At 35.7% G+C, this 17628-nt stretch overlaps 1 protein-coding gene across 3 annotated transcripts in view; it reads left to right on the top strand.

The window, feature by feature from the left end:
- Positions 1–17628, top strand: part of LOC119074564 (mitogen-activated protein kinase kinase kinase-like) — a 66967-nt gene that overhangs the window by 36109 nt on the left and 13230 nt on the right. The window lies entirely within an intron of this gene.

Here is a 17628-nt window from a genome sequence, read left to right as displayed (position 1 = left end):
TTAAAAGCACGTCTTTAAGACCAACACGAATGTATATAGCAGGTATCACTGTTCAAAATCAGTCGATTCATCTTGAACGCATTCATTATTCATGTCAAAATAATATGAAAATGAGTGCGTTTGAATAAGTTTATAAAAACTTTGCATCCTCCGCGGTAAGATTGGACTAACCTGGTAGTTTATACCCATTGTTATACCCACTCATATCACGTTAAAGAATCATATGAAGAATAAAAACTAAGCGAAATTTCACAAAAGACAACAAACCATCCACAATTTTTATTGACTTCACATTTTCTTTACGGTGTAATCACTACAGCGCAACCAACATTACATCTATTGTTAATGTGCTGATGTCAATTTAATTTCAACTTTTAGAGTCAATTTGCCAAATCTTCGAACAAGTTGTATAAAACAGGAAAACAAGGCATCGGCGATTTTTGAAGGGTATACAGTAATTGAATCCAGGGACCCTCCTGAGTCATTTGCAACAAGAAAAAAGTTTTAAAGTTGTTCGACGTTTTGGCAAATTGACTCTTAATTATAAAAATTATAACCGTGAACGTCAGTGAAATTTAGATATATTTGCTTCAGCTGATCCACTCATACAAACAAAACTTCTCATTCGTTTTTCTGTTACCACCCACGCCCACGCGTATAACTATTTGAATAATACATATAAAGCCGTTTAAGAACTTTTGTGTGGATAAGTGGAGCAACTGAAAAGCATCTGAAGAAACCTCACGTCTGACATCGAATGTAGAGTATTGAGGTGAAAAACTTACCAAAATTCAACAAAAGTGAAAAATGGACTCGAAAACGTAAACGTAAATGAAGTGAAACACTAAGAAGAAAAATGACCAAAGTCAAAACTGGACTAAGAGTTATGCTGACACGCCTGTCTCATTTCCTTGGTATTTTTCGTGTGGGTTCTTTTGTTGGCAGATATTTCCATGTTTATTTTATAGTAGATTGTCTCAGCAATGAATGTGATCGTACTCAATACAATACCCAACGCGTACAACAAATACGGATTTTGCATGTCACTTATTGTAAGTGGTTTGAAGGCCGTTGAAATAATATTTTCGACCATAGGCTTGATACCAGATAAGAGACGTCTATTTTTCGCCACCAAATAACTAACTATTCCATGATCGACACATCTCTGTAAGACTGTGTTCATCCGATCCTCAATAACCGAAAAAAGACGAAGCCTAAAGGATAGGTATTCGAAACCTGTGGTCGATTCAAATTTTATTTAAAAATAATTTTTGCTAGACAGTTCAAACCCACCAAATCGTCCAATTACATGCCAAACGTCGTGATCGTTGCCAAAGAGAATATTGAATTTGCTTTCACGAATGACGTAAGCGTTGCTCATATTTCGCTTAAACATCATCTCACTTATGTCATAGTCCACTCTGTAGGTCAGCTTCAGTTTTAACGAATTTCCTTCAAAGAAATGACTACAGAAACGTTGTTGCTTTCTTACAGCCCTTTGGTTCGTCTGTGTGTAATACCTGACAGATTCACTGTATAATGGCGCCTGAACTTCTAGTCCTGACAATTCCAATTCCTTCAAATTTCTTATAGTCAGAATGTCCAGCTGTAAAGCGAATCCCTGAAACATTGACGACGATAACAACATTCCCGAAAGCATTGTTGTTAAACAGAACCACCAAAGTAATAAATTTTCGGCAGCACTTGAAATGCTGGCATTGAAGGAAATTCCCAAGGATAAACCGAGTGTTTGAAAAAAGACATCGTCGGCACTACGTTTGTCACCCTTCCTAATTTTGTTGAAAATGAATCGCGCAACTGTTGTGACTATGATTACTGGAGCCCATACGAACACAAGTGGTGATTTTAGTATTTGGTCGTATTCGGTTTTTGATTTGAATTTCTTTGGTACGACAATGAGAAAATTGTCTGTGTCATGCGGATAGAGATACGCGTAGTCTTTGGTGCGTAGTGTTTCCATATAGCTAGTGAATCTCATTTGTTGCGAATTTAAGTCTATAGCAGGATGAATGTAAATCGATCTGTAAAGAAATGTTGATGCGACGAGCGAGCAACAGAATGTGAAATCTCTGTTACTGTAGCTCTTCAATACTATCTGGAATGTTCCAAATGCATGGCAATATTTCAGAAACATTAAAAAGTCTTTGTTCTGTGTTGTTCTCCGGCTCTGCGGAAAAATTAAATTCACTTCTCAAAACACTGTCAAAACGAGAAAAAAAAACTAGAGAAATGTTATCAAAAATTCCATATGCTCAAAACAAACGAGACATTGAAAACGTGTTTTGGTCCTATTTTTCATGACGAAATTTTCGAAACTGTCAAATGAAGTTAGAACTTTTTCTATTCAAAATCGCGATTGCTGCATCTGTCAATGAAAACTAGGACCAAAACACGTTTTCAATGCCTCGTTTGTTTTGAGCAATAGCGGTAAATAAATAATTCTTAAAACTTGTCTTTTAAATTTGAGGTATTCGGTTAGTTTGAGTTTCAGGAGCAAGAGAGAATCTAGGAGAAAATCGGTGAAAATTTAATACATTTCCCTGTGGAAACCATTTCGGGCCGAGTAGACCTCTATTTCTAACTCACGATTCAATGACCCGATTTTAATACAGTGTTTAAGCAGAGAGTTTTTTGACCAATTAAGTGTAAGTGATCTTGGGGTATAGCTGTCAAAACAGGAGGCGAAATTTGAATATGTGTTGCATTTTACATACAAAATTTAATTAAAATATGGAAAAGACAAATTCAACCAAATGAAAGATTACAGTTTACTATTCTATTGTTTTGAAGTCAAATGCACTACATCTACATACAATTAAAACGAAAGAAAATCGAAATTGTTTTCACATGATCAGTTATATTTCGTCTACTTAAACACCGTATAGAGTGTTATGATAAAAGAGAAAGAAATATTTTGACAAGTAAAGTAAGCGGGGGTATAGCTGACCGTGCAGGTGTACCTGACCAGCTACATTATTTATCAGTTTTGGAAAATAATTACAAATAAAAATACGCAAATTAACGTTCTAATTAATCTTTAGAGCCTAAAGATTAATTTTTTCATGAAAATAATGCGATTATTATGTTTACTTATTTGATACAACCATAAAATGAAACCAGTGCACCATCTCAGTACAAAGTTGCACATTTCTTAAGAAAATCGTAAGATCGGTGTGGTCTAATTTAAGGTTTTTATTGACAAAAGAATTATTAACGGACAAAGTTTTGGTGTTTTGAGGTAGTAAATAGTTCGACAATTAATATGATTAACATAAATAGCGTCTAAAAGTTAATATTTGATTAATTACATGGCGGTCAAAACATTGCATCAAAAATATGCCATGTTTGTGTAGTTGACCGCACCAAATTCCGTACATTTTTCTTCATGTGACAAATTCACCTTCCATGTGCAGTGTTGTGTACAAAATGATGTGATTAAAATTCGTTGATATTTTGTGTTTTTATGAGTTTTTATCATTGAAATTGGTTTATATCAGTGAATTAAGCGTGAAAATGTGTCGAATAATGCGAAATTATTGCGAAAAATGTGAAAAATGTCTTAATTTTGTAGCGGTCAACTACTGCAACAAGACTGGTCAGGTATAAAAACATCCGTTTTTTAGTGGTCAGCTACTGCATCAAAAACAGTGCTTCAGTAAAATCAGTTTTTTACAATAAAAATTAATTAATTGTCAATATTTCTGATATTCTACGGAATGGGAACAGATCAAATTAAATTCTGACGAAGGAAAAACTTAGCTTCATCGAAATCATCCTGAGATACTGATGACCAAAGTTGAAAAATTGCTTAGACGGTCAGCTACTACCTCGCTTACCTTACCCCAAAGCAAGTTATAATTAACAAGTCTTCGGTTCTCTCGCTCTGATCATAACAGTCTATAGATTTTTTCTTCTTTCCTGAATGTTTTCAATTGACACACTTACTGTAACTAGCCACGTATTTTCTGGGGGACTGCATGTAAACGACAACATTCATCAATTTAAATGAAGATGTCGCATTCAAATGCTTAAAAATGGCATCTGTTATTAGTACGTCGTGACCGCCAATACCGTGTTTGTATTTTCCATGAACCATCGCAACAGTCCTGGCAATCCTTGGTGGTTCTGTTTGTCCGTAGATTGTTACATTTTCACCATAAAAATTAAGCAATTTGTCAGATGGAAACAACTGGTCGTGAATATTGCTACTGCACTCGCTTTGTACAGTCGGTATTTTGAAAATAACTTTCTGAAATCCATTGAACCCGTATGCTTCTAACCCTGTGCCATATCCACTTGTGTTCCAAAATAAGGTTGCTGCATTGAAGAAATACCGGCTTGCAATAACATGTCCGATTCTTAGAATATAGTCCATTGTTGGATATTTATTGACAACGTAAATATGATTATCTCTATGAAGAAATTTAGTTTCCACAAAAAATCTGTAAACGTGCTGCCAGTCAATAAAATTATCAAGAAAAAATACGAAAAAAATTTTCGTGAACAAATTGTCCATCAATAATGTGGAATTATCGGTCATATCAAATCTTATCGACGCATATCCTGTGTCGACGATTAATTGTTGATGAACTCTGTCTGCTATATCAGCTGTCGTATTTAAATGTACGAAGCCAACTGTATCAAAATGAGCTTTTTCTAGTACTCTCTCTAAACAAACTGTAATAGTCTGCAAAGACGTAAGCACTGGTAATATGTTATCTGCCATTATGTGAAAGTACTCTGACCAGAGACAGATGTAGTTCTATATTGTGTCGTTATTTCATCTATTTTCAATTTGTTGTGTCCTGATATTCTTTAATTATGTGGTTCCAACTAAAAATTTCCATTTAACAGAGACTTTCTCGAGGTATCGTTCATAAAGTACATGTGAAGACTAATTTTTACAATAGCCATACTCCCGTCACAGTCACAATAGATTAATTGTTGTTCGAATTGTTGTTGAAATTAGTTAAGGTCTCGAGGCTAGTCTTCTGCAGTCCTGACTGCTGACGGGAATATACCTAGGTTTCTGTTAAAAATTCCTTCCAAATTGCTTTAGTAGATTTTGATTATCACTGTTAACGACAGCTAAGTTTTTTTGTCAATTGCTTGATGCAAGTTCTGCCATTTATTTGACATCCAGAAGGTTTACTTTTCTGTGTTTTTGTCATTTAATTTTACGTCGTTGTCCAAGACAGACGAGTATTTAGTAAAATCTTTGTACATTTTCATAATCGGAGAAGACGTCCGTGTGATACTAGATGTAAGGACGCTGAATTTCTTTATGTTTTGTGCGTAATATAGTGTTTTGCAATATTATTTTGTATTTTGTACCGTGTAATTTTCATACGACACAAAAATCAAATAATGAATTATCGCTTTTATGGATTTTGTTTTTGGTGCTAGTGAAACTAGTATATCTCTTTTTAACAGCTTTGATTTTATCGTCTTTTCTTGATAGATCATAAAACGTGCACACCCCTTAACATTGACCATCGGGTTCAAATTTTTGAAATTTCTTAAATTTTTTGCGTTGGAATTACTCTGATCCTGAGGTCATTTGATACCACTAATGTGAAGGGAGGGAAGGTGATTTGGAACAAAACACGTGATGGTACTTTATGAACAACCCAGAACTCAGAGGAATTGCGTCAGAAGTATTATGCTAATGTGCCCCCTAATTAAAAAAAACTTCATTACAATTACAACTTTACATTAAAAATTCATTTAATTTGAAGTGCGATCAATGCGACACGTTCATGTATACAAAAACAATTCTCCTATAGAAGCTGCGGGACAACATTTTAATTTAGAAAAAAATGTACATCTGCTAATTGAGTCGAAATACCTAAAACGATATGGAAGTTCTTCACTTCCGATTTGTTCCCTTCCCCTTTTTATTTAAATTAAATCTATCATCGTTTAGCACAAAACAATTATTATCTATAATTAATTTCGGAAACTTTGAAAAGGCATAACTCCTCAGGGAGGGGCTTCCTCGCCCTAATTATTGTTGTATTGTCATGAGGGGACCATTTGCTGGAATCAGTAACCCCTCGATAGTTTAATAAAGTTTCGATTGCATTTCAACCTGACGAAATTTCTTATTTTGCTTCATTTCACACTGTACCATGGTGCGACTAACGGACTAACATTATTTCTATTGCGTAATTAAATGATGAATTAAAATCTAAATATTTTATGCAATTAATTCGAACAGCAAAGTGTTGTGCTGACCTCAACTTATATTTAGTTGCTTGTGCTTTAAAAGGTTGTCTAAGGTTTCATATTACATAGTTTACTTAGGTTCAATTACAATCACAAACAATGTCTGAAAAGTTGAATTAAAAACATAGCTAACGCCGATCCGTACGAAACACCTATTCGTATCAAAAGCCTTTACTGTGAAACTCTTCATTTCTTTTACTTCATTCTCTACTGAAAAGCTATTCACCCTTTAAAATCACTTACATTATCTTTCTTTGCCTTGTTAGCATATACAAATAAATTGCCGGAGGCAATATAGACAGCCCCGTACGAAGTCGACTTTCATAAATTCCTATTTAAACAGCTATATACCGCTATATTTACCTATATTTTCCTATAAATAAACATTTCACAGATGAATATGCTGTTATATAGCTCTATATGCCTGTATATAGCTCAATATAGGTGAATATAGATATATATATAGATGTCCGTCCATATATGGAATGCCTGAAACACCCCTCACACATAACAAATTATTTCCATGTTAACAGAAACTCTCTAAGCATCATTTTTCCCACTTTATATCACTTTTATTAAAATCCAATATGGCCACCGGCAGCCATTTTGTTAGGAGACCGGAAATTTTACCGACGCTTTACATTCGTTAATACCTTTCAAACAAGAAAAAATCATGAAATTCGGTCAAAATTTACTCGAGATATTGACAAAATACTCCACGTTCACTGTACGGCCGAGTAGCCAGATAAGAGCTCACTCCAAGAGACCTAGCTCACGCTCCGGAGAACATATTTTCAAAAACTTTTATTCCCTGATTGGTACGGTCAATACCTATCTAATAAAGCTAAAACAGACGTTCAAATGTGGCCGACCTACAAGCAAAAACTGCTTGCCGCCCTGTGCCTGTTTCACACCAAGGGGTCTAACTCACGAGTCGGTCATCCGATTTCCATAAACTTTTTTTTTTGTCGATCGGTATTGTAAATACCTTTCATTTGACGTATCACTTACAAGTGTAACGTTTGAATGTCCGGAGATATCGTGCAGACAGACAGACGGACAGACGGTCATTTTTTTCACTGATTTGGCATCTCTAGACAACCACAATAGGTTTCCCCTTACTCAGGGAGTCCAATTCGACGTGTTACAAACGTATGCGTAAACCAATAAGACCCCAGTACTTCGTACGGGTCTAAACATTATTTTATTAAAGTAAAGTTGGTCGCAACTTCTCCTCTGAAGGCTTCATCGATCTAATTTCGAGAAATTTTCGTTTCAAAATAAAGTCGTTCAGCAATCCATGCAATTGCACTCAATACAACACCTAAAGCGTACAATAAATAATGGTTTTTCATGTCACTGATGGTAAGGGATTCAGTTGCTGTTGAAATAACTCTCTGTCCTTTGGGCTTTATGCCACTTAAGAGACGCCTATTTTTCGCTATCAAATAATTGGTTATTCCATGATCGACACATCTCTGTACGACAATATTCATCCGATCCTCCATTGCCGAGAAGTAGTGAAGTTTGTAGGAGAGATACTCAAAACCTATGGTTGAATCAAATTTCTTGAAATTATTTTTTTTGAACTAGAAACTGTTTACCGAATCGTTCAATAACATGCCAAACATCCTGGTCGCTACCAAATAGAATGTTGAACTTTTCCTCACGAATGACGTAAGCATTGCTCGTATTTCGATGAAAGATCATCTCACTTATCTCAAAGTCCAGTCTGTACCTCACATTCAGCTTTTGAGGAATATTTTCGAAGAAATTACTGCAATGAAGTGGCGGCTCAACTTCAATCTATTGTTGGTTTACGGTAAAATACTCACGTGACAGCTTCACTGTATTTTGGTGCCTGAACTTCTAGTCCTGACATTTCTAATTCCTTCAAATTTCTAATAGTCAAAATGTTCAGTTGCAAGGCGAATCCTTGAAACATCGATGACGACAACAGCATTCCCGATAGCATTGTTCCCAAACAGAACCACCAAAGTAGTAAATTTTCGGCGGCAGTTGACACAGTTGCTTTCAAGGAAATTCCCAAGGATAATCCAAATGTTTGTAGAAAGACAACGACGACACTTTTGTCAGTTCTCATAATTTTATTGAAAATGTATCGTGCAACTGTTACGGCTATTACTACTGGACCCCAAACGAGAACCATTGGCGATTTAAGTATTTGGTCGTATTCGGTTTTCGATTTGAATCTCTTCGGTACGACAATTATAAAATTATCCGTGTCATGCGGATAGAGATAAGTGTAGTCTTTGACGCGTAATGTCTCCATATAACGACTGTATTTAACTCGTTGTGTATTCATCTCGATGCCAGATTGATTATACACCTTTCTGAACAAAGTAATGTGAGCAGTACAATGAAATGCAGGACTTCAACCCATTGTATACAGTGTAGATACTTACACTATCTCATGCGCATTTGTTGGATCGGGAGCGGTCCAATTGTATCTGGTTATTTGTGAAATATTAAAGTATCGTTGCTCTGTGCAGTCGTCTGGCTCTATGAGGGAAATTTAAGTTTTATGCGAAATCTAGAAAATTGTACCACGTCTGGTGAAACTGTATAAAGTAAGGCACAAAAAAGAAAAATCAAAAATAAAATGTTACTCTCAACTAAGTTTATTTCTTTTTATCTAGATTGTGAACATTTTCACAGCAGTAGCTAAGATCTGGTTGCTAACACACTAGTAAATGGGGGTTTTCCTAACTAGTGTTAAAATATCGCGACTTTATCGCTTATTTCACACGTTGTTCCTAACTTATACTAAAAGGTTTTTTTTGCGAATTCGATTCCAGCACTCGCCCCCGTCTCGAGCTGGAAACCTCTCATTCGCTAATACACTTTGTGCTCAGAAAAAAGAACTTCTGGGAAGGAATTATCACAGATCAGTCACAACAAACCCTTAAAGGGTAAATGTAACGCAAATCCTTTACCTTACTTACAAAATAACTGATATCGCTGAGGGTGACGCATTCTGACGCAAAAGTTTTATCAACAAAAAATTGACCCAAAAATTTTTAGAAAAACAATTTAAAAAAAAAATGCGTCACAAAGTGGCAGATGTTAGGGAAACTACTGTTAGGAAAATGGTTAAAATATGTCCTGAAAGAATGGAAAGCTGAATCATCCAAATATCCAAGTTTAAGAGTCATTGGAGATCAGAAGGAAAGGAAAAAGTTGCTGTAAATATGCTCCGTGGGCATGATCAGTATAAGTGATAAAATGGCGATATTGCACAATAATTAACCTTTTCACATTGCATTTAGAAGAAGAACATTGGACAGGAACAATGAACTCTGGATTGTAAAAATTCTCACTTACTGTAACTACCCTCGTATATTCTTTTGGTAATCATGTATAAGATGATATGCATCAATTTGAAATTTGGGGTCGCATTTAAATGCTTCAAAATCGTATCCATTATTAGCACATCGTGGCCGCCAATGCTGTGCTCGTATTTTCCGTTTACAACTGCAACTGTCCGGACAATCCTAGGCGGTTCGGTTTGTCCGTTGACTATCATATTGAAACCGTATAAATGCAGCATTTTATCCGGAGAAAACATTTTGCTGTCGCTACTGCACTGGTTGTTGTCAACAGGTACTTTCCAAATACCTTTCTGAAATCCGTCGAACTTGTATGCTTCTATTCCTGTACCATGCCCACTTGTATTCCAGAACACAGTTGCTGCATTGTAAAGTCCTTTCAACCATATAGATTGTCCGACTTCTCTTAGATAATCTGTTGCGGGATATTTATTGACAACGAAAATTTGATTGTCCCTATGATTAAATTGAGTTGTGATGAAAAATTTGAAAACGTGCTCCCACTCGATGAAGTCGTCGAGGAAAAATACGAAAAATATTTTCGTGAACAAATTGTCTTTCAATAATGGATGTTGTAATGTGGACGTATCGGACATATCAAATCTCATCCACGCATAGTCCGTGTCTATGATTAATCGCTGGTGAACGATTTCAGCTACATGCGCTGTCTTATTTAAATGTACCAATCCAACCGTATCAAACTGAGCTTTATCCAGAATTGATTCCACACAAATTGTAAGATTTGGCATGGACACCAGCAGCGGTAATATGTGATTCATCGTCGAGTACGATAAGTTTCTATGAAAACTGAACGTGAAGTTGAAATGAAAATTACGCGCCGTGAGCATTGTTACTGTGACAAATTCCGGTGTCGCTTCGAATATATATAATTTTGTTCTTAATTGAATAACTATATCTATCGCGTTCAGTATTGAATAACAGTTATTGTTTTAAACTACCAAGTAGCGTTTGTAAGTAAGAATTTTATAGAAACAGCGTGACGTGATGGTAAAATAAAGTGAACACTGAACGTTGTGTGTCTAAAGCCTAGGACCTTTTTAATGGTTAAATGGAGAATGTTTAAGGTGGTCAGTTTCCATACCCTTCAATTCACTGCTCAGCTGAGTAATTGGGTGGGGAGAAGGCATGACACATGACTTGATATACGTTTTTTAGGAAAAGGTAGAAGGGTCTAAAAATCTGCAAAAAGAGGCGACGGTATACATCTTGAACGATTCGAACTATGAATGTTTTCATTCAGACTCACATGATTCCAGCGACGAAACGCTATCAGCCTAGTGTGTAGGCTATGTAATCTGTAGTGAACTATAGGACGTTACTAATACGATGTAGTCGCTAGAAACATTCCAAATGGAATTGTCTAACACAGGAATCGAACCAGTGTGAAAGGAATGTGGACCGAATGAGATTTGAAACAACATCATTTTTACGTAACGTAATTTGTGAACAACCCAGAACTAAGGTTCAAAGAATTCATTACATTAATGCTAGTCCCAATTAAAACTTCACATTAAAAATTCATTTCGTTTAAAGTGTGATCAAAACGAGACACGTCGAAGTGTTCAGTGTTCATATTGGTTACAAAACCAATCCTTTGGGATGCAGCATTTTACTAACAAATATCGACACAGCTTTTGTAAGAATTTAGTCTAAATAGGTTTAAATCAGAAGTCTAAAAACACTTCGATTGTGTCTCGTCCTATTCATAACAGACTTGGACCGAAATTTCCTAGTAATGAAATTCAAATACATTAAATGAAATCCTTCACCTTCCCATGGTGATGGTTACATTTAGTTTAAAATAATTGATACTGCTGTGTTAACACATTCCATTGACTAACCTGGCAAACATATAAACAAAGCCAAAGTCGAAAGTACGTTGGTTGATATACAATGAGTTGCTGCTTGCTTAAAAACGTGTGACACCATTTGCCTATTTCTTTAATATTTGCTTTTCGACGTTTGACACCATATACTTCGCGTCGGTAACCTAAAGCTTGATATCCACTTACCAAAAAAGTACTCCCTGTGAGAGACGAAATTGAATTTTTTCAATATTTGTTTTGTTTACTTGACAGCTCACGGAGTACTTTTTGTTGAGTGGAAACCATTCTTAACGGTAATTCAATAGACTTTCGATTGCCTTACATCTGATGAAATTTCTAATTTTACATCACTTTAAAATTTACAATGGTGCGACTAACACAGTAGCTATTGCGTAAGTAAATGATAAATTAAAATCCAAATATTTGTGCTTTAAAAGGTTGGATGAGGTTGTTCATAATTTACTTAGGTTCAATTACACTCACAAACAATGTCTGAAATATTGAACTGAAAAAATTATTTTGTCAAAGTCAATTTTTCAACTCTGAACGCTCCATTGGTCTTTTTTAGCGAAATATTCGTTTTAAAATAAATTCTTTCAGCAATCCATGCAATTGCACTCAATACAACACCTAAAGCGTACAACAAATAATGGTTTTTCATGTCACTGATGGTAAGGGATTCAGTTGCTGTTGAAATAACTCTCTGTCCTTTGGGCTTTATGCCACTTAAGAGACGCCTATTTTTCGCTATCAAATAATTGGTTATTCCATGATCGACACATCTCTGCACGACCATATTCATCCGATCCTCCATTGCCGAGAAGTAGTGAAGTTTGTAGGAGAGATACTCAAAACCTATGGTTGAATCAAATTTCTTGAAATTATTTTTTTTGAACTAGAAACTGTTTACCAAATCGTTTAATAACATGCCAAACATCCTGGTCGCTGCCAAACAGAATGTTGAACTTTCCCTCGCGAATGACGTAAGCATTGCTCGTATTTTGATCAAAAATCATCTCACTTATCTCAAAGTCCAGTCTGTACGTCACATTCAGCTTTTGAGGAATATTTTCGAAGAAATGACTGCAACAAAGTGGCTGTTTAATTTCATTCGTTCGTTTGCGGCAAAATACTCACGTGACAGCTTCACTGTATTTTGGTGCCTGAACTTCTAGTCCTGACATTTCTAATTCCTTCAAATTACTTATAGTCAAAATGTTCAGCTGCAAGGCGAATCCCTGAAACATCGATGACGACAACAACATTCCCGATAGCATTGTTCCCAAACAGAACCACCAAAGTAATAAATTTTCGGCGGCACTTGACACAGTTGCTTTGAAAGAAATTCCCAAGGACAATCCAAATGTTTGTAGAAAGACAACGACGACACTTTTGTCAGTTCTCATAATTTTATTGAAAATGAATCGTGCAACTGTTACGGCTATTACTACTGGACCCCAAACGAGAACAATTGGTGATTTTAGTATTTGGTCGTATTCGGTTTTCGATTTGAATCTCTTCGGCACGACAACTAGAAAATTGTCCGTGTCATGCGGATAGAGGTACGTGAAGTCTTTGACGCGTAATGTTTCCAAATAAAGATTATGTTTCGCTTGTTGTGTATTCATCTCGATACCAGATTGATTATACACCTTTCTGAACAAATTTAGGACTTCAACCGATTGTAGACAGTGTAAATGTAATATTGCTTACAGTATCTCATGCACATTATAGGGATCGGGAGTGGTCCAATTGTATCTGGTTATTTGTGAAATGTTAAAGTATCGTTGCTCTGTGCAGTCGTCTGGCTCTGCAAAGAAAATTTAAGTTTTCTCATTACCTTTGTATGATGCTATAAAATGTGAAAACGTATAAAGTAACGCATCACCAAACTTAAAATTAAATTTCTACTCTCAACTAACTTTATTTTTAAAACAAAACTCAAAAATTTTGACGAATAGAGCATTTTCACATTCACGCCATAAGTTCGCTTCAGAATTTTAATTTTCGATGAATCGATGGATGAATTAAAAAATAAATTTCAACGCATTCTTATGTGATAATAAAGCGAGCTTACCACACTGCCTTTGATCTGGTTGTTGTGCGTTCTATTTTGAATTTGCAGCGGACTTAAGATGTGAATTGAGACAGGACAGGGAGATTGAACTCGGGATGGTACAAATTCTCACTTACTGTAACTACCCTCGTATATTCTTTTGGTAATCATGTATAAGATGATATGCATCAATTTGAAATTTGGGGTCGCATTTAGATGCTTCAAAATCGTATCCATTATTAGCACATCGTGGCCGCCAATGCTGTGCTCGTATTTTCCGTTTACAACTGCAGCTGTCCGGACAATCCTAGGCGGTTCGGTTTGTCCGTAGACTATCATATTGAAACCGTATAAATGCAGCATTTTATCCGGAGAAAACATTTTGCTGTCGCTACTGCACTGGTTGTTGTCAACAGGTACTTGCCAAATACCTTTCCGAAATCCGTCGAACTTATATGCTTCTATTCCTGTACCATGCTCACTTGTATTCCAGAACACAGTTGCTGCATTGTAAAGTCCTTTCAACCATATAGATTGTCCGACTTCTCTTAGGTAATCTGTTGTTGGATATTTATTGACAACGAAAATTTGATTGTCCCTATGATTAAAATGAGTTGTGATGAAAAATTTGAAAACGTATATCCACTCGTTGATGTCGTCGAGGAAAAATACGAAAAATATTTTCGTGAACAAATTCTCCTTCAATAATGGATGGTGTAATGTGGAGTTATCGGACATATCAAATCTGATCCACGCATAGTCTGTGTTCATAATTAATTGTTGGTGAACGATGTCAGCTACATCAGCTGTCGTATTTAAATGTACCAATCCAACCGTATCAAACTGAGCTTTATCCAGAATTGATTCCAGACAAATTGTAAGATTGGACATGGACGCTAGCAGCGGCAATATATGATTCATCGTTGAGTCTGATAATTTTCTATGAAAAACTGAACGTAGAATGACTGTTCCCTTGAAATGAAAATTGCGCGGCGTAAGCATTGTTACTGTGACAAATGATGGTCTCGCTTCGAATATATAATTTTGTTCTTAATTGAATCACATTATATCTGGCGCTTTCAGTGGTGAACAACAGTTAATGTTATAAATGACTTCCAAATAGCGTTCGTAACTGAGACGTTTGTGGAAAGAGCGTGATGTGATGGTGTGAACACTGTGCGTTGTTTGTAATTCATTGTAATGGTGAATGTTTAACTATTGTCAGTCTCTTTGCATTAACTGACACGGTCAATATCGGCAGGAACGATATTATCGTTATAAAAACGATATTATCGTTCTAAAATTTTTCATCCAGGACGATAATATCGTCTAAAATTAAAAATTGTCTGGACGATGTTTTCTTCACGATAATTTCGTCATAAAGATCATATCGTCCTGGGCGACATTATCATCCAACTAAACGATAATATCGTCCGAGTTATTTTCCTTTTAATAATTGTTTCGAAATTTAAAATTATCATCATGTCCGGAGCGATAGCGGAGGACTTGACGCAGTCTAACTTCCAAAAAAAGAACGAAGAAATTTTTTTGAGACGCGGCAACTATATATAGGCGAGAATCATGTCCGGAGCGATAGCGGAGGACTTGATTTAAGTTTCTTTCCTTTGGCCTGTATCACCACAAATCCTATTCTATCTTATTCGCGCTTCAAATACGAGCAAAACGAGCTATCACTCGACTATGTAACTTTAAAATTGCCGGAGATACATCGTTTTGAAGTTGGTCATTTTGATAGAAAATGCACCAAATTAACGTTTTCCAAACAATCAAAATCTTTCAACTTACTCTGTATGTTTCTATCTATCTGTCTATCTATCGACGGTCGATCTCGGAAACTAGTCAGCCAATCTCCATGAAATTTTGCAGGAACCTCAGGGTGGGCATAAAAATGAAAATGTGATACGCCATTACCCCAGGAAAAACCAGAATTTTGTTTTATTGGCCTCGAAGTGGTTTCTGAGTGTGGTTTTCGAGGGTTGGGAACTCGTTTTCGGCTGTAGCTTAGCTGTATTGAAACCTACAGAGGCGTGCGACCCATCAAATGAAAGGTATTCGTAACACGATTCGAACAAACAAATAATTAAAAAAATCGGGGCAGATTCGTTTGAGCTAGAGTGATTAGAGTGACCAAATTTTGAGCTACTCGAGCGTAGGATGAAAGGACTAATATTTTTTTGGGTTATGAGAGATAGAGAATTACTTTCTTCGGCAAAGTCTCAGATTTTTACGAGTAGAACAGAGGGGCATATGTGAAAAATGTCGAAAGTTGGAAATGGGTGGGTCAATTATGTTTTTAGACGTATTTCTTGAATGGTGGCAGATAGAGAGTTACTTTCTTCGGCAAAGTCTCAGAGTTTTACGAGTAGAAAAGAAGGGCATTTGTGAAAAATGTCGAAAGTTGGAAATGGGTGGGTCAATTGGGGTTTTAGAGATATTTCTTGAATGGTGGAAGATAGAGAATTACTTTCTTCGTCAAATTTCGAATTTCGTCAAATTTTCGATTTTCGTCAAATTTCGAATTTCGTCAAATTTTCGATTTTCGTAAAATTTTCGATTTTTGTCAAATTTTCGATTTTCGTCAAATTTTCGATTTTCGTCAAATTTTCGAATTTCGTCAAATTTTCGAATTTCGTCAAATTTTCGAATTTCGTCGAATTTCGTCAAATTTTCGATTTTCGTCAAATTTTCGATTTTCGTCAAATTTTCGATTTTCGTCAAATTTTCGTCAAACGACTAAATATTTCTAAACGATTTCTAAAACGACTGATATCCCAACAAAAATCTCTTCGAGAAAAGGTGACGCAGTCTTTGAAGTACAATTTCTAAAATGAATGATATCGCTAGAGTTGACGCTTTCAGCTTCGTTACGCAAAAATTAAATTTTACACCCAATTTTAGTTCAAACAAGCCGGCTTAGTTTTTCTCATCATCTGCCAAATAATTTTTACCAAAAAAAATTTGACTGGAAACAACAAAAATTTTACCAAAAAAATCTGCGTCGCAAAGTGGCAAATGTTCAGGAACAGACCAGCAAGAAAATTTATCTGCCACATGCGACGCAGATTTTTTTTGGTAAAATTTTGGTTGTTTCCAGTCAAATTTTTTTGGTAAAAATTATTTGGCAGATGATGAGAAAAACTAAGCCAGCTTGTTTGAACTAAAATTGGGTGTAAAATTTAATTTTTGCATAACGAAGCTGAAAGCGTCAACTCTAGCGATATCATTCATTTTAGAAATTGTACTTCAAAGACTGCGTCACCTTTTCTCGAAGAGATTTTTGTTGGTTCAAATCAAGATAACTTTTCTTTGGAATTCTTCGAAAAATTAAATCTTTCATCCTAATCAGAGTAATTTTCCTTTAACGAATTGTTTGGACGATAATATCGATTTGGATGATAATATTGTCCTGGGTGAAAAATTTACGAACGATATTATCGTCTAAAAAACGATGTGATCGTCCCTGTCGATATTGACCTTGTAGAAAAGTCGCCTCACCTGTAAAAACCACTAAATCTTTATTTGTAATGCTAAACAAGGCGTGTATATAAATTCTTTCGATTGATAAAATATCGATTATTGCCTTAGAATCGATTACCGATATTTTCAAAAGGTCAAGCAATCGAACGTTTAACGTGAATCGATTAAAATCGACTGACAATCGGTAAGAAATGACTGTTAATAAGTTAATGTCGACAATCTGTCGGTATATATCGATTATCGATTAAACGTTATATTGTACCGATTATTTGGAAATTTTATAGTCGATTGATGCCTACGTCAAACACTCCCGGGCTCAGTACGACCCGGCCGAAGGCCGGGACACAGTGCTAGTGTTTTCATATTCTAGAAATTAAGATATTAAATCTAGGACAACTGGTCATGATGTCATTTTTGAATGATTGCAGATCTGCAGCAGATCCGATGTCCATAGAATTAAACGTAGTATATTTTAGTCGGAAAATAAGTTTCAGGAACGAAACGTGTATCGAAGAATTTTCTTCGGCAAGTCCAGTAGCATAATATATGTAATTTTGGTAATTGAATAACTTCACATTTAAAGTCACGCAATGACGCTAATGTATGGTAACTTTAGAAGGGACTATTT

Source organism: Bradysia coprophila, unplaced genomic scaffold, assembly GCF_014529535.1.
Source record: "Bradysia coprophila strain Holo2 unplaced genomic scaffold, BU_Bcop_v1 contig_151, whole genome shotgun sequence".
Lineage (NCBI taxonomy): Eukaryota > Metazoa > Arthropoda > Insecta > Diptera > Sciaridae > Bradysia > Bradysia coprophila.
This window is presented reverse-complemented; position numbering and strand designations above follow the sequence as displayed.